This window comes from Phyllobates terribilis, unplaced genomic scaffold (genome assembly GCF_046119375.1).
Source record: "Phyllobates terribilis strain yellow unplaced genomic scaffold, ASM4611937v1 Scaffold_12__6_contigs__length_324123572, whole genome shotgun sequence".
Lineage (NCBI taxonomy): Eukaryota > Metazoa > Chordata > Amphibia > Anura > Dendrobatidae > Phyllobates > Phyllobates terribilis.
This window is the reverse complement of record NW_027362772.1, coordinates 30,862,977-30,884,877: the sequence shown is the minus strand read 5'-3', so window position 1 is coordinate 30,884,877 and position 21,901 is coordinate 30,862,977. Positions and strand designations below refer to the sequence as shown.

Below are 21,901 nucleotides of genomic sequence, written 5' to 3'. Positions count from 1 at the left end.
TTGCGCCACAAAAATGATTGTCTCTGGTGGACCCAAGATATTACAGTCCGATATCAGTAAGAGGTTAATTTCAGCTTTTATTTTGAATATACATTTCATTCATCACAAAGTATTAAATACACAAAGGAGGATTACATATTTAATACGGTTGAAAAAAGACCGACAAGTTCAAGCGAGGTATCGGAAAGGGTGGGGAGTGCAGAATATCAGTTTCGTTACTTAGTAATGCTCTTTTCCATTTCATTTGGTTATGGTCAGATATGATCCTCCTCTGTCCCCGCCCAGTAAAACATTAATAAATGAATTTGCTTGATAAAGGATTTTTATTTCCTGATAGCACCTGTCTTCAAGAGCAGAACGATGAGCTCCTTGATCGGAACCCTGAGCCTCCTCTTGACCCTCGCAGCAACAAGTAAGTTCTATGAAAGATTATAACGCAAAGCGCACAACTTTATTCTTTACTGAGTTCACGATGGAAGACCTTTCTCGAATTCCGCTGATCTCAATGACGTCAAAGCCAAATAATGTCTTGACGAACAAGAATGTAATGAATTAATCCACTGACTGATGTGCCGTTCTCTGTAGGTCATGCTCTATCGTGTACGCAGTGCATGTCTGCAGGATCCTCCACATGTTCGGGCAATAGCCGCCCTTGTCCATCAGGCCACCAATGTGGATCCCAATATTCTGAAACCCTGGTTGGTGAGTGATAAAATTAACTCAAATCATTGGAGTTTCTTAAATCATTATGTATAAAGTTATTTTCCCATACAGTTTCTCACCATTCCTATTAAGTGAATGGGCACATTCTTGTACAAAAGAGGGTCATATTTTTTCATTTTTCCAAGTACAGAATTCTGTACGGGTTTGATATTTTTTACATAAAAGCCTTTTGGTTTTTTTTGTACCATTTTGGGGTACATACGTCTTTACAATTATTTTTTATTTCATTTACCGTGAGGCAGAATGCACAAAAATGGCAATTTTGCATACATTTTTCCTCTTCTTTTGTGATATTTTCTTTGCAGGTTAAGATATGAAATATTTTTATTTTTGTGTTTGTTACTGATGCAGTGATACCACATGTATCTTTTTTTCAGGTGTTTACTTTTATTAGAACAAATAACTTTTTTTTCCGAAAAAAATAGTATTTTTCAACTTTTTTGTAACCTTTTTTCAACGCATAGAAATTTTTTTTAATTTTAAATATATATATTTTTTTACAATATTTATTGGTCCTACATGGGGACTTGAACACACGATCTCCTGATTGCATTGATTATATTCTGTACTAAATAAAATGAATCCAGCTCACCATAGGACATATCCCTTTCTTGTTTGGAGCCCGCCGAACGCTGTGTCAAAGCGTGGAAGCAATCAAAGAGGAAGAAAAGGTTTCTGTCACTGGGATACCATGACAGAGAGGGGCCAGAAGATCGCGGTTACACAAACGCCTGCACTGATTAGAACTGCTTCATCATCCTATTAAACAATGCAGATTTTCTTGGCTCTGTCACGCCAATGGTTAATCAGTTCAGTTGATCTGGAGCTCTCCATCCTGAATTGTCTCAGCTGTTCTGTGTTTGCACTCCTCTTATTTATATATGCTTTGGTATTTGGGAGTTGCCAGTAATAGTTACAACTTCCTGGTTGGTGATGAAGGAGAGTTCTGATATAGTAGTCGGTTGGTGTAATTTACAGGAGATATCTGTGTGGATTTGTTATTGTGTGTTTATCCTAATCCTCTCCCATTTGGTTTTTCCCTCCTACTGTTCCCTTGATTTTGACTCGGTTGTTTGGGGAGTGTATTTGTATGATTGTAGTTTTCTTTTATCCTTGTCTGTTTCCCCTATCTGTCGGATTACTGTTATTCTATACACTTCCATACTTTCCTGGGGGGGTGGACAGATCACTGTGCATAAAGGAGCATAGCAAGGTATGAGACCCCAGCATCTCCACCTTCAGGGATAATTTGGGGTACAGGGTTAGCCTAGGGTCCATCTAGCTTGAGGGATAGGGAAGGAGCCCATTTTGCCAGGAAATCCTGCTACAAGATCCAGCTCAATGAACTGTGAAAAATCTTTATTCACATGGATACAAAGTGGAGGATAAGATAAGCCTTCTTCATGTGACAGGTGGCATAAATTCGTTTTGAGTGACCTCACACCCTTTATCGTGATGGAGGGTGCGAGGTTACTCGAAACTCATTGTGAATAAAGATTGTTCACAGTTCGTTGAGCTGGATCCTTGTTCTTTCTCTTTAAAGGGGTTGTCCGGTCAAAAGTGATAAGACTGCAGTCACTCTGTGTGAATGCAGACTTATGAAACCCCCAAGCGCAGGCACTGTGCGCTGCAGGGATTGGCCAGTATGAGACCCGGTAATGGAGGGTATGTATGTATCATACATATCCCGGCCAGTGGGCGTGGCCTTGCCCTCCATACACTTGTATTGAGCGGGGCCGCGCCTTGAATGGAGAGAGGCGGCCCTGAATGACCGGGGGTATGTATAACGTATACATAGCCTCCGGTCCCGGGTCTCATACCTGCGAATCCCTGCAGTGCATAGTGCCTGCACTGAGGGGGATTCATAAGTCTGCAGTTACACAGAGTGACTGCAGACTTATCACTTTTGACCACTTTAATATTCTGCACTACATATGTAATATAGAGCATTTTGCAACCTAATGGTTGGTGCACACGACCATAAACATCAGATGAGTGCTATCCATCATTTTGACGGTTGCACTTGACCCCATATTATTCTATGAGGCAGCGCACGTGTTTGATTTTTTTCCTCGGACCGAACGAGTTAAAGGAAAAAGATCACAGCATGCATGAGTTGGCTTCGATAATAGGATCATACTCACCTATTCATATCTATGGACTGCACTCAGCTAACATCTAAGTGCAATCTGATTTTACATGGACACACTGAATGGAGAAGAGGGAAAAAAATAGTTTTTTAATTATCCACATCCTAGAAAATCGGATTACAGTCTTAACGATGCCCTGATCAAATTCTGATCAGAGTGTGGTTAGCATATTTGGACCAATTTTCTCAGATGGAGAACATATGGTCATGTGCACGAGCTTCAGGCATGGTCTATTAGGCTTTAAGCTATGGCAGATTCAGAGGTCTCTCTTAGTTCTCTGGAAGCTTCAGATATAATTGGATTCCTGCGGGGAGCTGATGGTGTAATAAGAGGGAGAGATCTCCTTTTGTCTAATTCTGATCAGAGTGTGATTAGCATAATTCGACTGATTTTCTCAGATGGAGAACATACAGTCAAGTGCATGAGCTTCAGGCAAGGTCTATTAGGCTTTGAGCTATGGCAGACTTTGAGGTCTCACTTAGTTCTCTGGTTACTCTAGCTATCATCGGATCCCTGCGGGGAGCTGACGGTGTTAAGGCCCCGTCACACATAACGAGATCACTAGTGAAATCGTTATTACGTCACTGTTTTGGGATCGCTGGAGAGTCGTTTTGTGATTGCTGGGGAGCTGTCAAACATGCAGAACTTCCCAACGATTTCGGCCGCCCCAGCGATCTAACTAACGATCTCGGCTGTCGTTGGGAAGCTTTCACACAGCAGCTATTTCAACGATCCACACCTTGATAGGGACTGTACTGTGTCACAAAGGCGTGCATAAAATTACTTTTCCGCGCCCCCTCATCTCCGATTGCGTTCTGATTGGGCGGCCTTGGTTTAAAAGAAGGCCACGTTGTAGCAATTCCGTCCCTTTGTTCCTGACTGCGTTCTGGAGAATGCTGGTGGGATCCGAAAAAACAAGGACGCAGTCAGGAACAAGACCAGATGTACGGCCAGTCACAGCCGGAAAACGCTACAACGATCTGCAAAATCAGGACTCAGTCGAATGAACGGATATCAACAGCCCGGAGAATTCTGATAGGATCTGCAATCCAGCACGAGGTGAACAGAAACAAAGGATGGAATCGCTATTCTGTGGCCTTCTTTATGCACGGCGGAAAATGAGAACGCTGTAGCAACCACCAATCGGGGACGAGGGGCGCGGAAAAGTCCAATTTATGCACGCCTACGTGTCTCAGTTCTAAATCTCTAACGAGGTCATTGATAAGGTGTCAAATACAGCGATGCACACTGCCCAGCGGGAGCGCAACGACCCAGGAATGGTCCAGGAAGCTTTGTAACGATCAACGATCTCACAGCAGGGGCCTGATCGTTACTACCTGTCAGACATAACGAGATCGCTATTGTGTCACAAAAACCGTGACGTATCAGCGATCTCGCTAGCGATCTCGTTATGTGTCACGGGGCCTTTAGAGGAAGAGATCACCTTCTGTTTAATTCTATACTTGCTCACTTTGTTTATGGCAAGAAAAAAGTTAAATATGCTTTGAAAATACTGGCAGTGCTCAATTCCCTCTGCTACAGCTTTTCTAGCAGGGATACTGTTAAGCAACATTCACCTGGGGATCAGCATCTATGGGTGAACGTCTATTACGACGTGAAGTGGTTAAAGCACACTGTATTGGCAAGCATGCCAAAAATCAGAGCTGACCCCTATTAGCCCCTAAGGGCCTTTAGAATTTCAAAATGTTTTATTTCTTTTCATTTAGATACAGAACTAAAAATGAAACAAGATTACTGCTGTTTGTTTCCCTAACCCCTTTCAACACTAAAAAAAGGAAGAAAAAAATAAAGTATAAAACAAAAATAAAAAAACATAATTCAACCTCCATGATGTGAGTGCCAATTTCTGGCAGATGCCAGCTGAGTTATACATGAGCCTCTAACAGCAGTTTTCAGAGACAGCTTTATTCCCTAAGGGAATTGGCATATAAAGAATAAAGCTATAAAAAAGGTTTAAAAAGAATGAAAAAGAACCATTCAAATCAGCCTCCTTTTTCCTGTTGCAGTGAAAAAATTGTAAAAGTAAAAGCCCAAACTATCAAAATACAAAAATTACTTAAAACAGGTAGTAAAAAAATATATTTGAAACACCAGAATGCCATATGAACATACCAGGATTAGGAATGTTTTGCACTGGAAAAATGTAGGTTTCATGGATATATTCCCCTTTATTTTTTATTTTTGGAATGTATATATTATTTTAATAAATTAATAATAAATTCACAATTTTATCTGCAATTCGATCTGTAATCTGGACCGTTTTTCCCTTGACCTTATATGAACAGTAACCCTGCAGGAAGTGTCGTGCAGGGTAGAAAAAAGTACACAATCCTAGAGATGGTCCGACTGTACTTTCTCTGATATGAAAATACTCATGTCTAACCAGGTCAAACAGATCTAACTGCTGGTGGTTACTCTGCAAGAAAGCAGAGCAAAACATGTGCCATTATAAAGACCTCTTGCCACTCCCCTCTCACAACACTGTCCGCTCTGCTTTGCTCCCCATATGTAAAAGAGTTGCTTCCCATTTTAAGCAACCAAATTAATAATTAAAAAAAACATACCGGTTTGGAATCAGCATTTTCAAACTGACCTGGAAAGTCATGTGTGAAAGGCATCATATTTTGTGGGGGGCTGTGGGAGCATAATACTGTGTGCGAGATGTTGGGGCATCATACTGTGTGTAGGTGAACTATATGTACATCATATTGTGTGGGGGATTGTGGGGGCATTATACTGTTGGGAGGAGCTGTAGTGGGATTATACTGTGTGTGGAATGGGGGATATCATACTGTAGTGGCATCATATTGTGTGGGGGAGCATCATATTTTGCAGGGTTTGTGGAAGCATAACACTGTGTAGGAGTTGTCGGGGCATCATACTGTGGGTAGAGGAACTATGTGCACATCATATTTTGGGGGCATTGTACTGTTGGGGGAGCTGTAGTGGGATAATACTGTTGTCTTGTGGGGAGTGTCATCCTGTTGAGACATCATATTGTGGGAGGACATCATAACACTGTGTTGGAGTTGTTGGGGCATCATACTGTGTGTAGGTGAACTATTTGTGCATCATATTGTGTGGGGGATTGTGGGGGCATTGTACTGTTGGGGGAGCTGTAGTGGAATCATACTGTATGTGGAATGGGGGATATCATACTCTTGTGCATCATATAGTGTGGGGCAGCATCCTAATTTGGGGGGCTGTGGAGCATAACACTATGTAGGAGTTGTTGGGGCATCATACTGTGTGCAAGGGAACTATGTTTGCATCATATTGTGTGGGGGATTGTGGGGGCATTGTACTGTTTGGGGAGCTGTAATGGGAATGGGGGGTGTCATCGTGTTGTGGCATATTGTCTGTGGACATCATAATATGGGGATATTTTACTGTGTAGGGGACTTGGATGGCATCATACTTTGGGTGGATCTGTGGGTAATGTGGGCTCATCATACTGTTGTGGTTAACTGGAGACATCATAGTGGAAGGGGTAACTGTGGTGAAATCCTACTGTGGGGGGTGATTTTGGACACCATTCTGTTTGGAAGTGTTATTGTTGGGGTATCATACTGTATTGGGGCACTCTATGGTTGAGGGAAACTATGGAGGCAAACTGTATAGGTGAATTTACTATGGGGGTTTCATACTGTGTGTAAAGGCATTTTGAGGGCATCATACTCTATGGGGGAAATTAAAGAGGTATCGTAGTGACTTCAGTAGAGGCAAATTTATTGTGAACATGCTGCAAAACATATCCCTCTCCTTGTCTTTAAAAGTTGGGATGTATGCCATTTTGTTTTTCTGTCACTACGCCTATGTGCTGTAACCCATCCTATTCCACCATTTATTTTTATTTTTTTTGGGGGGGTGGGGGCAATGGAAGTGGAGAGGAGGGGCAAGTTATGACTTTTGCAATGGGGCTTTATAATTTATTTGTGCATCTCGGCCTACTTGATGATATGGTGGCGAGATGGAGTACCAGAAAGATTTTTCTGAGCTTTTGAGCTTTCTAATAAGTCTTTTAATTCATTCCAGAGCTGGATACACAGCTACACTGCCCAGTACTGCTGCTGTTGCTTCTGTCTGTGTATTAACTAAATAATGAACAACAGGTTTGTGTACTGTGTACTACTGTATTGTATATGAGAGACATCATCATAGCCAGTCTTCCTCCAGTAGCTCAGAGTCAATTGCAAATTAAGAGGTGGAGCCTGAATGTAGAAACTGGTAAAAATGCTGGAAAAAGTCATGTAATGGCTAAAAATTGTATTATGCACAGGACAGCTTATTCTGAAAAGAAACTATTACTCTTTAAAGAGATCTTTCTAAACAATAGACCAAATCACCTTTAAGGATTATATTTTTTTAAATTTTAGAAAATAATAATCTCTGTTATATTTACCTCTAGGTGGAATGACGACTCAAGCTATAATCAGAATATGCACACCGTCATTTGAATGTGACACTAAGGGCGGCGTAAGCACATCAGGACTACAATTAAGGATCGGCATTTCATGTTGCAACACTGATGACTGTACTCCTAATATTCCAGCATGTAAGTCAGCCATTTCTGCTTTTTTCTATTTGAACCTCCAATTTGGAAAATGACTCATTTTCTGACTCTATTGCTCATAAATTAGTGGCGAAGCAATATTTAGATTTCATATTATCGACGCCTTAAAGGGGTTGTCCAGGTTTGAAGTTATTGTCTGAATTCTTCTGAATCCTCTCAGTGTGTGCACTGCATGCTGTCAGGATTCTGTGGTGCCAGCGCCTTGTGTAAACTGTCAACTTATCACAAGTATTCAATTTGCATATATGCGATCATGTGTCGACTTTGTACACACTCCCTTGTATTGAGCGAAACCAGGCAAGTCTTGTCAGAATGTGGCAGGAATTAAGCAAATCAACCGTTATCAGAGAATCCTGACAGCGTGCAATGTGCAGTACCAATCTCATGATTGATAAGGATCCCAGTGGTTGGACCTCCAGCAATCAGAAAGTTATCCTCTACATCTAGGTTTAGTATAAGGACAACACCTTTAGGAAGGAGGTCAAAATTCTTCAAATGTTTTATAGATGAAAAACATTAAGGTATAAATTTTATGGAAAAAATAAACTTCTTTTAACTTTTCCCTTTCATCTTTAGTGACCACAAAAGGAACCAACCCCAATGGACTGGTCTGTCGATCCTGCATATCTGCTGACTCTACTTGGTGTTACACTTCGGATACTGTACAATGCACCGGAGATGAGGATATGTGTCTTCTCCAAACAACAAAGATCTCGGGTACTAAAGCTAATCAATAATTGCATTTGTAGCATTTCATTAGTCACTAATTGGCTGTAAGCCAGACACTGTGCACTACTTGTCTATAAGACACCCCCATTACTACACCAGTAATAAAAAAAACACACACATACAACAAAAATACTTTATTTCAATTTACACTCCCCCACACTTTCCCTGGCTTACCAATTTATAAAAAAAAAATGCAGATCCGACATAGTCCAGGGAATCGACCGTAGTCCAGAAATGGAAACCTGAAAAACATAAAAAGAGAGGAATAAAAAATAGACAAAGTCCATCTTTCATCAATTTTTTATAAAAGAAGTTACCACTCTGGTCCGACGTAGTCCAGCGATTCCTCGAATCCGGGTCATGCTGCGCTCATCGAGATCCGGAGACTGTGAAGAGCAGTGATGTCAATAGCATTACTGCTCTTCATAGTCGCCGGATCTCGCTAAACGCCGTGAGCCGCATTCGGGGTATCACTGAACTACGTCTGACCTGCATGGGAACTTTTTTATAATAAATTGATGAAAGAGGGACTTTGTCTTTTTTTTATTCCTCTCTTTTTATGCTTTTCAGGTTTTCATTTGTGGACTACTTCGGACCTGTGTGGTGTTTTTTTTTTATTTTATAAATTAATGAACCAGGGAAAGTGTGGGGGAGTGTATATTTAAATAATGTATTTTTTCTGTGTGTGTGTTTTTTTCTTATTACTGGGATAGCAATATGGGTGTCTGATAGACACCTCTCCATTACTAACCCAGGGCTTGATGGCAGATGTGATTTTGGACAAATCACAGCTGACGTCAACCCCAACTACCATTACCTCAATTGCCACCGCACCAGGGCAATCAGGAAGAGCCAAGAAAAGTGCCAGAATTAGAGCATCTAATGTGATGATGTGACTGTGGGCTGGTATTTTTAGGCTGGGAAGGGCCCAATAGCCAGGAACCCTTCCAGCCTGATAATATCAGCCCACAGCTGTCTGCTTTACCTTGGCTGGTTATAAAAATAGGGGGAACCCCACTTCCTTTTGTTAATTTATTTATTTGTTTAATACACGTACAATAAGCAACACGCGTAAGGTACTAATTACATATCTCATGGATATCTATCTGTCTATCTATCTATCTATCTATCTATCTATCTATCTATATCTTTGCATAACACCTAAACATCTGTAATTTCTATTCTGCATTCTTTTTGGGTATGTGTCACACGGATGACGAACATGTAAACACGGATGGCACACGGACACTGATAACACCAATACTGTTTTTTTCTAGTACCGGTAAAATCAGGATGTGTCAAGGAGGCCTTAGAGGCATTGAAATATGTGCCCCTTTCATTCTGCCTATTGACATTGAGGTCTCTCAGTAGTGAGACCACTGGTAAAAGATATATTCTACGTTGAGACTAACATTTAATAGGTTATTGTGTGGGTAAAAAATAATCTCATAGATTGATTTAAATATATATATATATTACATGAATTAGAGTTATGAAAACTGTAAATCAGAGAAATATAAAAAGTAACCATTCACGGTGCAGTTTGTGTAAAACCATTTATCATGTTCATATATGCAGGAAGCATGTCTTCTTCAGCCGCCATTCGAGGATGTGCAACAAAATCCCTCTGTGATCTCGGCAACCAGACTGAAACCTTTGCAGGTTTTACAATGGAAGTTAAAACGATCTGCACCAATAGCAGCAATAGTGTCCACAATGCCGGCCGTTGTGTGGTTTCTGCTTCGAAAATTGTTCTTCTAATAGTTTTATTTAAGGTATTCTTGGAAGAATGAGGCCAAAACAATCTAGAGAGTAGTATATTCTGCAATAATCTTTAACATAGCTTGGCTAGAAAATATACAAGAATTAAAGTTTGTAACTGTTTATGCCTCTGTTCCTTTACTCTTTATCTCTTTGGCTATTATTCTTTACTCTTTTAAATGGATATTTCCAAACTTTTCCATGTTATACCTTTTCCTACTTCTACAATTTTTTGAACTGATCTAATAAGTTATAATCCAAGATGTCGTTAACAAACTTTAGCAAAATGTAAAGAAGAATAAATCAATAAAACACTGAGGAGTTTGGGTCTTGTATGTTTTCTTTAATGTTGGGGACATAACTAACAAAAGCAAGACTAGGTTATTTTTTTCCGCTGTGTACGATCAAGCATATTTTCAAATTTCTTTGTCATGTTTCTTTGCGTCTTTTAAAAGCTCAACTTTTTTTGTTAAGTTATTCACATAATATTTGTCTCCTTTTATTACATGAGCAGGCTAAGCTAAAAGATTTTTAGAGCAATTTTTATGTTATTTTTTCTGTCCAAATATAAGGGGAAAAAATATGGAAATAAAAGAAAATGTATGTTCTTCTTATATTTTTTTTCTACAAATGAGGATTAATTAAATGCAAAAAAAGGAACATTACATAAAATGTATCAATTATTTTTGTACATCAGGTATGTTGTTCTTATGAAAGTGGGCTAGAAACAGTGATTTAGACTAGCAATGATTTTCTTTATTTCCCTGCTTTCATTTTTCATTTTTTTATTATTTATTTGAGACAATCTGCTCCTAATAACATCATTAAGGACCTATAATTGTCACTTTAACATTTAATTACATTTTTTCAATCTGATTTTCCCTGTAACTGGGGCTGCTATATTAGTCTCAATTCCTGGCCAAATTCAGCCTCCTGGCTACACAGCAGAGATGATCTCTGTATAAACTCAGCTGTTCCTGATCCCAACATCCGATGATCACAATCTCTGGATCCAGAAGAGTAATCCCTGTCAGTATTTACTAGATTCTGTTACATTCCTATTTTTAGGCTTACCTGATGAGGTGGATCCTCCATGCCAGGTCTGGGTGGGCACACCGGCCACAGGTGGCAGAGCAGCAAGCAGGTGAGACACGCGGTAAATGGGAAGTAACGGTGCTGGAAGCCACAGGCAAACAGGAGACCGATAGGAAAGGCACTGGAAGCTTCAGGCAGACGAGACTGGTAGTAGAGGATGTGGAAGTTGCAGGCAGGTAGCAGAGGACCTGGAGAACGCAGAGAGGTAGAAGGGGTCTTGGAGACTGCAGACAAGTAGCAGAGATTTTGGAAACCACAGCAGAGGTACTGGAAGCCACAGGCAGACATGACACAGGAACACTACAGTGTTAATACCAAGACCCAGGAGTGTTTCTTGGTAGGCCTTAAATAGGCCCAATTAACAACCAGTATCCATATCAGCAAATCAATGTGCTGAAGGATATAAAGAGATTCCAGCTTAATATAAAATATAATGTTCATTTAATCAATGAATAAAAATGGACAACAACATAAAAACAGGGTAGAAAAAAACTCCAGAAACCTGGAGTAGACACAAGCATAACATAAATCCAATTCATGTCATAGAATTTCTTCATGTAGACATATCCAAGTTAATATGAATCCAAGTGCAAAATGCAAATCAATAGTAACTAAATGGAGAGAGCATTTGAGTTAGTAGACTGTAGTGACGCAATGGCATTCATATAATCAAAGTGCAAGTGCAATAGCATTCATAAAGTGCAGGTGCAGCTAAAGTCCAAAAACAAAAAATGCCCTCTCATTTGTACAAAACTAGTACTTGGATACTGCATCAAAGGCAGGAAACATAGGTAGCAGCATAGCTGAAATAGTGAGCAGTGGAAGGTATATTACCTAAAATCAGATTCAACTAGAGGATAGAAGTGCTGTGTCTCCCCTCTTCAATGCCCTTTCGCTTCTTCCGGGGGCATACACACCCCCAGAAGACGTGAAAGCAAAACTGAGTTAGGGTTGAGAGACACAGCACTTCTATCCTCATGTGGCCTCTCATTTTAGGCTTCGACACCCCCGGAAGAATCTAAGGCAAAACAGCGTTAGGGTAGGGAGACACATCACTTCTGTCCTCTGGTGGCCTCTGATTTTAGTCGTGGATGCCCCTGAAAGCAGCTAAAGTGATAGGGCATTGGCGTCGGGAGACAGGCTGGCTTTTGCAGGAAAATCATCATGACAAGCATGGAGGTCTTCAGTAGACCTTTGGCTGTCATGTAAACCCATCTACAACCCGCGATCATGTCATGGGCATGTGGAATGATTTGCCTCCCTGCTGACACATGTTAAAGGCCACTGTCAGAGACTGACAGCAGCATTTAACAGTTTAACAGCCAACAGCTGTTAAAGGCACATGATGGCTAATTAAATCAGCCATCATCTGCTGGGAATAAATGCTCGCATCACGACATATGACATAAAATGTACACCATATTTTGTGAAAAGGTTAAAATAAAATTATTTAAAAAAAAAGCTTTACAAGCTTGTTATCATAATGACTTGTAAGATCATATTTATTGCATTATGAATGCGATCCACCCGCGTCTGTTCACCAATTAAATGCTGCTGTCAATCTCTGACAGCGGCATTTAACATCGCCGCGCCGGAAGCGTGGCATTAGCCCATAGGTGACCCCGTCACATGATCGCGGGTCAAATATTGGTTTGGCATAACAACCCGGGGTCTGCAGCAGACCCCTGTGGTTGTCATGTCCTGATTGCTATGAGTGCCGCCCAGTGGTCGGCGCTCATAGTAAGTGAACATTTCTGCTGCATAGAGGCGATCTGCTCATCACCTGTATGCAGCAGAGCCGATCAGGTAATTGCTGCTTCTATTCTCCCATGGAGACTATTGAAGCAAGCAAAAAGTGAAAAAAAATATTTTTAAAAATATTAAAAAAATAAAAGATATATAAAACTTTAAATCACCCCCCTTTTTCCCCATTCAAAATAAAACAATAAAAAAAAACACATACACATTATTTGGTATCGCCGCGTTCAGAATCTCCCGATCTATCAATATGAAAAAATAATTAATCTGATCGGTAAACGGCGTAACGAGAAAAAAATTCTAAATTATGTTTTTTTTTGGTCACCACAACAGTGCAATTAAATGCAATAAACGTCGATCAAAACATCGGATCTACCCCAAAAGGGTATCAATAAAAATGTCAGCTCGGCGCGCAAAAAATAAGCCTTCACCAGGCCCCAGATCCCGAAAAACGGAGACGCTATGGGTCTTGGAAAATCGCGCCTTTTTGTTTTTCTTAGCAAACTTTGTTTTCTTTTCACCACTTAAATAAAAAGAAACTAACCATGTTTGGTGTCTACGAACTCGTACTGACCTGGAGAATAATAATGGCAGGTCAGCTTTAGCGTCCAGTGAACGTGGTTAAAAAAAAAACAACTGTGGAATTGCATCTTTTTGCAATTTCACCGCACTTGGAATTTTTTTCCCATTTTCCAATACACGATACGGTAAAACCAGTGATGTCGTTCAAAAGAACAACTTGTCCCGCAAAAAATAAGCCCTCACATGGCCATATTGACCAAAAAATAAAAATGCTATGGCTCTGGGAACAAGGAGAGCAAGGAGAGCAAAAAAAACAAAAACGCAAAAACGGAAAATCGCAAGGTCCTTAAGGGGTTAATAAACCAGTTCAAGTGGGTCTAAACACTGGATCACTTTTAGATTATTTTTCTTAAAGGGAATCTGTCAGCAGGTTTTTGTTTTCTAATCTGAGAACAGCATGATGTAGGGGCAGATACCCTGATTCCAGCTATGTCTCATTAATTGGGCTGCTTGTCGTAGTTTCAATAAGATCAGTGTTTTATAATCAGGAAATTATCACTGCAGGACTAGTTGTCTCAAGCAATGCAGTTCTGATATGTATAATCTTGCCCCCCAGAACTGATGAGCAGCTTTCTGCCTATGCACAGTGAACACAGAAAGCTGCCAATCAGTGGTGTTAAACACTAGTGAAATGGATGCTCAACTGTTAGAATGTAAGGTGCTGAGAAGTAAATAATATTATTCAGCAAATGAAAAAATGTTGGCACGCCAATTGCAGTAAAGCGCAATATTTTATTAAGGTATGTGTCTTCGGGTCCTTCTCAGGTATCACACAATCAACAGAGCGAGGGAAGAGTGAACAATCCCAAGACATTTATTATAGGCAAAACTTAAAGGTCCATATACAATCCACCACACAGAGGATACAAATAGTCCAGAACACGAATGCAGCTCAGTAGCAGGATGAATGTCCTGGGAGATGAGAATCCAACAATGAAGCAGACAGAGGATAAAATAGTCCACATGCTTCTCCGTATATATTCCTCCAGCAGTATTTCCAAAGTCATCCAGGTTTCTCCCATTCTCGCTGATGCCATTGTCCCACACAGCATCTAACCCCCTTGTCTCTCTTGGCTGTGATATTTAAAAGACCCCCTCCTCATTCACAGGTCAGGGGGGGAGGTCACAGGAGCTCCATGTTTTTGCATTTTATCAATTTGCATTGCATTTGCATTGTGTGTTCCATTGCTTTACAAAATCACCAAGCTGGTTCAATATGTCATTAGCATATCAGCAAGCAGCATTATTCACTGACCCTGTGCAAGATAACATTACAATAATCTGTGGGAGCTTTATCAGATGATAAATGACAGCTATTCCTCAATTAACAAATATCAACTCATCCTACAAGAGAAGTCAACATTAGAGGGACACAGAGCAACAAGAGAACACTATGAAAATCAGTAAAATATAAATATACTCAAAATGATACCCACATACCATATCACACCATCACAGTATGGAAGACCCAAATGAAAACAGATAACATTCAACCAACGTTTCGGCCATATATGGCCTTTTGCAATGTATATACAGTACAGACCAAAAGTTTGGACACACCTTCTCATTTAAAGATTTTTCTGTATTTTCATGACTATGAAAATTGTACATTCAAACTGAAAGCATCAAAACTATGAATTAACACATGTGGAATTATATACTCAACAAAAAAGTGTGAAACAACTGAAAATATGTCTTATATTCGAGGTTCTTCAAAGTAGCCACCTTTTGCTTTGTTGACTGCTTTGCACACTCTTGGCATTCTCTTGATGAGCTTCAAGAGGTAGTCACCGGAAATGGTCTTCCAACAATCTTGAAGGAGTTCCCAGAGATGCTTAGCACTTGTTGGCCCTTTTGCCTTCACTCTGAGGTCCAGCTCACCCCAAACCATCTTTATTGGGTTCAGGTCTGATGACTGTGGAGGCCAGGTCATCTGGCGTAGCACCCCATCACTCTCCTTCTTGGTCAAATAGCCCTTATACAGCCTGCAGGTGTGTTTGGGGTCATTGTCCTGTTGAAAAATAAATGATGGTCCAACTAAACACAAACCGGATGGAATAGCATGTCGCTGCTAGATGCTTTGGTAGCCATACTGGTTCAGTATGCCTTCAATTTTGAATAAATCCCCAACAGTGTCACCAGCAAAGCACCCCCCCACCATCACACATCCTCTTCCATGCTTCATGGTGGGAACCAGGCATGTAGAGTCCATCCGTTCACCTTTTCTGCGTCGCACAAAGATACGGTGGTTGGAACCAAAGATCTCAAATTTGGACTCTTCAGACCAAAGCACAGATTTCCACTGGTCTAATGTCCATTCCTTGTGTTCTTTAGCCCAAAAAAGTCTCTTCTGCTTGTTGCCTGTCCTTAGCAGTGGTTTCTTAGCAGCTATTTTACCATGAAGGCCTGCTGCACAAAGTCTCCTCTTAACAGTTCTTGAAGAGATGTGTCTGCTGCTAGAATTCTGTGTGGCATTGACCTGGACTCTAATCTGAGCAGCTGTTAACCTGCGATTTCTGAGGCTGGTGACTCGGATAAACTTATCCTCAGAAGCAGAGGTGACTCTTGGTCTTCCTTTCCTGGGGAGGTATTCATGTGAGCCAGTTTCTTTGTAGCGCTTGATGGTTTTTGCAACTGCACTTGGGGACACTTTCAAAGTTTTCCAAATTTTTCAGACTGACTGACCTTCATTTCTTAAAGTAATGATGGCCACTTGTTTTTCTTTACTTAGCTGCTTTTTTCTTGCCATAATACAAATTCTAACAGTCTATTCAGTAGGACTATCAGCTGTGTATCCACCAGACTTCTGCACAACACAACTGATAGTCCCAACCCCATTTATAAGGCAAGAAATCCCACTTATTAAACCTGACAGGGCACACCTGTGAAGTGAAAACCATTTCCGGTGACTACCTCTTGAAGCTCATCAAGAGAATGCCAAGAGTGTGCAAAGCAGTCATCAAAGCAAAAGGTGGCTACTTTGAAGAACCTAGAATATAAGACATATTTTCAGTTGTTTCACACTTTTTTGTTAAGTATATAATTCCACATGTGTTAATTCATAGTTTTGATGCCTTCAGTGTGAATGTACAATTTTCATAGTCATGAAAATACAGAAAAATCTTTAAATGAGAAGGTGTGTCCAAACTTTTGGTCTGTACTGTATGTGCAAACAGGAAATAAAAAACAATAAATAATTAGGGTCATGTAATAGTCATGCATATTATAGGTTTACAAACAGGAAAAAAACACTATGTAAATTCACTTGATCAATTATTCAAAAGATAATCAAGAGAACAACGTTCCACTATAAATGACTGTATGTGGATTAATTGAAAGGTCATCCACTGGAGTGCTCTGAGAGAGAGGCATAGTATAGTAAGTGGCTCACATATTGCTCTGGATCAATAATAATATGTCACAAAAAGAAAATATTAAGGCGGAGAGACAAGTACCAAGTGTAATGCAGTGGAATTCACACAGTTCGGTGAAGAGGCAGTGACTCAGGTTAGTCCAACTTAAAAGTCTTTATTTTGGCAACTTACAACAACAAGGCAAACTTTATCCTCCGGATCGCAGCCGGATCATCCATAATGCTGCATTGCCATGGATGACTACACTCGTGGGTGCGACAGGCTCTGGCCTGTATTCAGACTCACACAGACCTATCGTACACAGACCTCCTGCTCTGATGCTTGCAAACCAACAAAAATGACACACCCAAACCTCACCCGAGAGTTTAAGTGGGTTTCGTGGACATGAGCCACTCCCAAAACCTGGAATTGAGGGAGAGATCTATCCCACTACCAATCCTACAGATCTCTCCAAAAATAAAAGCCCATATCAGGTTTTCTTAAATCTGACTTGGACAAATATTTTGACCAAATCCACTCTCTCGTTTATTTTGCATTGTAACCACAGCTAAGGCTGTAATTACAATGCTCTCCAGTGGGTTCAGTATGCCTCTGTGTGCATCCTGGGGGACATATAATGACCCTCGCTTATGATTCCCTTCATTGCCACACACAAGGTAAAAAGTGAATCCGAACAGTGATAAAAGCAAAAATAAAATTAAAAATGAAAGATAAAGGAGAAAGAGGTAAGGGAAGAAACTGAACGTGAAAAGGAGGAGTATAAATAAACCTCATAAAGAACATATATATGTTAAAGAGGCAAAGAGGAAAACTTAATAGTACCTGTCCTGGTGTAAGGGTCCTGGCATGCAGTTATGCATTGCTATGGCGCCATGGTAATGTCCGATGGCCGAGTGGCACTCTTTATGTGCATTGGGGAAAACACAACGATTGACTTCTTGTGACATGGGTGCCAGGCATTGGGAGTGGTAGTGCGCAGTGCAAGGTGATTGGTGTCGGAAAGAGATGAGGATGGTGCTGTCATGTGCAATACTAGTACTCTAAAGAAAGGAAAAAGTACGCATATGTGGATACTAGTGTTGAGCGAGCATGCTTGTTTAACCTTTTAATCGAGCATGCTCGAGTGCTCGCCGGGTATTTGCGGCATGCTCGGCATCTATGTTTGAGTAGCTGTGGCTACATGTGTCATTGCTGTTAGACAGCTGTGCCACATGCAGGGATTGCCTAACAAACGGGCCCCAGCGGGGGAAATGTTAGAGGAGGTAGTGGGTCGGATGTATGCGGGATTAGGGATATGTTGGTTAACATGTCGCGCATTCTGGCCAGATTAGAAGGCAGTGGGGCTAATCAAGTGGGGTCATCACCAGCGGGGGCTTGGGTACATAGTCAAGTGGCGCTGTCACAGGAGGGGAGCGAATCGGCCAGGTCAGCGGCGGTGGCAGCCGGGATACCAACAGGGGTGTCGGTGTGTGTGCAGACGGAAAAGGAGAAAGGGGATACCGTAAAACTGGATGATAGGGCAAAAGGGGAAGTATATGTGTGTTTTGAGGGGCCGTTAGGGGCGCATTTAAAAAAAGAGGTTAAGGAAAAAATTTGGCGGGATGAGTATGTGGAAATTTTTTCCCTTCTTCCGTTGGAAAAGTTTAACCTGGATAAGGGAAAAAAGGACGACAGTAAGAAAGAGGAGGAAGAAAAGCGCAGGTGGAGGTTGATTCCACAGACGTTTGTTAACTGGTTACAAGCTTTTGCAATAATGGCTAGCGTTATTGGGGAAAAGGCTCCTGATAATTTCTCGGGGCTGTTTTGCTACTTGGACGCCATTGGGGAGGCTCATAGGACTTATGGGGGTCAGGCATGGTTACGGTATGACGAGCAATTTCGTCAGAGGAAGGCAGTTCGCCCGGAGATTAGATGGGATCAAAAGGACATTGGATTGTGGCTGAAGGTTATGGCCCCAGTGAGGTATGGGCAGTCCTTTCACGGGAGCAACAGTGGCGGGAACCAATCAGCAGGACATGGGGGAAACAGTCAGGGGGCACAAAGCACTAAGAAAGAAGCGGGAACTTGCTGGCAATTCAACGATGGCCATTGCAAATATGGGAGCTCCTGTAAATTTAAACATGTGTGCTCCCATTGTAGTGGAGGGTCACACGGAGCAACAAAATGTTTTAAAAAGGGTAAGGGAAAGCCGACAGTGGGTACCGGTCAAGGGGGTGACTCCAGTGAGGGTGCACGCGATGGCCCCCTTTCTAAGTAGGTATCCGGATCAGTTGAAGGCTAAGGTTATTTCGGACGGTTTTTTGGAAGGTTTTAGAATACCTCTTCCTGAGCACGAGGTCCCCGTTTCAGTAAAAAATTTGTTGTCTGCCTCCCTTCATCCTGATGTGGTCAGTGTGAAATTGGCTAAGGAAGTGGAGTTGGGCAGGATGGCGGGACCGTTTCAGGACTTACCTAGTAGCAAAGTGATTATCTCGCCACTGGGGGTTGTGCCCAAAAAAGAGAGGAATACGTTTCGGTTAATTCAGCATTTGTCGTACCCCAAGGGGCTCTCGGTGAACGATGGCATTGCACAAGAATTGTGTTCAGTTGAATATACTTCATTTGATGCTGCAGTGCAATGGGTACGGCGATATGGGTCAGGATCGTTGCTAGCAAAAACGGATATCGAGTCGGCTTTTAGGTTGCTGCCAGTTCACCCGGATAGTATCCCGTTGTTAGGTTGTTTTTGGAATGGGGCATATTACGTGGATAGGTGTTTGCCAATGGGTTGTGCAATTTCGTGTTCTTTGTTTGAAACGTTTAGTACATTTTTGGAATGGGTTGTGAAGGACCTGGCATCAGTTAAGTCAGTCATTCATTATTTGGATGATTTCTTGTTTATAGGCCCTCCGCAATCGTTGTTGTGTAGGAATTTATTAGGTACTATGGTGTGGGTGGCAGAGCATTTTGGCGTACCATTGGCTGAAGAAAAGACAGAAGGCCCTTGCACAAACAAGTTTTTTGGGCATTGTAATTGATACAGAAAGGATGGAGTGTGGGCTACCGGAGGACAAATTGATTTTGCTCAAGCAGGAGGTTGATAGAGTCGGGAGGCTGCAAAAGGTGACCCTGAGGGAGTTGCAATCGCTGTTAGGGCGACTGAATTTTGCATGCAGGATGGGCAGAATATTTTATCGCAGGTTGTCAGGCGCGACAGCAGGAGTGCGGGCCCCCCATCATTTTATTCGGCTAAATAGGGAACACAAGGAGGATCTAAAGGTTTGGAAGCTGTTTTTGGAAAGTTAAAACGGCAGGTCATTAATCCAGCAGGAGTTCTTAAGCAGCTTTGATTGTGAGATATTTACGGATGCGGCAGGAGGTGCTGGTTATGGGGCCTATTGGAAAGGGAGGTGGAGTGTTGGAGTATGGCCGGGCGAGTGGACGGAGAAGGGTCTTACCAAGAATTTGGCTTTTTTGGAATTGTTTCCCATCGTTGTTGCGGTTACTATTTGGGGGGAGTGTTTTGCCAACAGGAGAATTCGGTTTCATTGCGACAACATGGGAGTGGTGTCTGTCATCAACAGCTTGTCTGCCTCATCCCCGTCTGTGATTAGGCTGCTGAGGGAACTAGTTCTTTGCTGCCTTAACTTGAACGCTTGGATTACAGCGGTACATGTTCCAGGTGTGCAAAATACCATAGCAGATGCCTTGTCTCGTTTTCAGTGGGACCGTTTTCGGGCGCTAGCACCAGAGGCCGAGGACGCGGGACAGGAATGCCCTTCGCATTTGTGGCAGCTGGTTATGGAAGAGCAGGACGTTTAATACAGGAGTCCATTACAAGGCAGACCTGGGCATCATGCGAGGCATCATGGCGAGTATGGCAAAGCTGGATTTTGCAGTGGGGTGGCGTGGAGAGTGAGGGAGATAGAGAGATGGCGGTGTTGTTTCTTGTGGGAAAGGCAGCGGAGAGCGGATGGTCCGTTTCAAAAGTTAGTAAATTTGTTGCAGGATTGGCATTCGGTTTTACACTACAGGGGTTAAAAGATGTTACAAAATCGTTTTTAGTGAAACAAGCAATTAAGGGCTTTAGGAGGGGAAGTAAAGTGTTAGATAAACGAAGACCGGTGACTTAGTATTTTAGAGCGGTTGGGTTTTGCGTTGGATAAGATCTGTTGTTTGGTTTTTGAAGCCACACTGTTTAGGTTGGCTTTTTCATGGGCGTTTTTCGGCGCACTAAGATTAGGTGAGTTGGTGGCACCAAGTAGGAATAAGGCTGGGGGTTTGTTTGCCGAGGACGTGAGCGGTCGGGACAGGTGCATTGAATTCTGGATCAGGAGGGGGAAGACGGATCAGTTGGGAAGAGGCAAGCGAGTGGTATTGGGGGAAGTTGATGGATCATTTATGTGTCCTAGGAGATGTTTAATGGCTTATTGGCATGTCTGGTCGGGACGTAAGTGCCCATTATTGTGTCATAAAAATGGTGAGTTTTTGTCTCGTTTTCAATTTATTGCAGTGTTTAAGAAAGGGATCATAGAATTGGGCCTTATTTTTGAGGTATACGGGTCGCATTCGTTCAGAATAGGTGCGGCGTCAGAAGCGGACGGTTTGGGTTTAAGCAAGGAGGTGATAAAGCGCATCGGGAGGTGGAGTTCAGATCGTTATCTGTCCTATGTACGGCATTAGGTGTGCAGGCTTATGTTTTTATCTGGTCAGAAGTGAATACAATTCTTTGGTTGTCTTTTTGCAGGTGGCGTCCCATTATTAGTCTGGATTCTCGGACACTCTTTCGTTCATTGGGGGGCGCTGCGGGCGGACGTGAGGCCGAATGGTAGGCAAGTGGGTTTTAGCAGGGAGCAAGCGGTGGTTCGGTGGCTGGGTTTTCGAGGGATGGTATGGAGAAGGATGCTGTCTGAATTCCATAAGGCGGCTCGTTTGGACCGAGCGCCGGATATTTTGGTAGTGCATTTGGGGGGGAATGATTTGGGGTCTCGGCTGGTTAGGGATTTGATGAGGGATATTCGGATTGATTTTTTAAGGTTGTGGACATCTTTTCCGGGGGTGTTAACGGTTTGGTCTGACATTGTACCGAGAAAAAAAATGGAGGGAGGCTAGATCAGTGATGGGCATTAACAGGGCACGAGTTAAGTTAAACAGGG

General features: G+C 41.9%; 1 pseudogene; it reads left to right on the top strand.

Moving 5' to 3' along the window:
* Nucleotides 1–261: 261 nt before the first annotated feature.
* LOC141171984 (phospholipase A2 inhibitor and Ly6/PLAUR domain-containing protein-like) lies at nucleotides 262–10,281 on the top strand (annotated as a pseudogene).
* The last annotated feature ends 11,620 nt before the right edge of the window (nucleotides 10,282–21,901 follow it).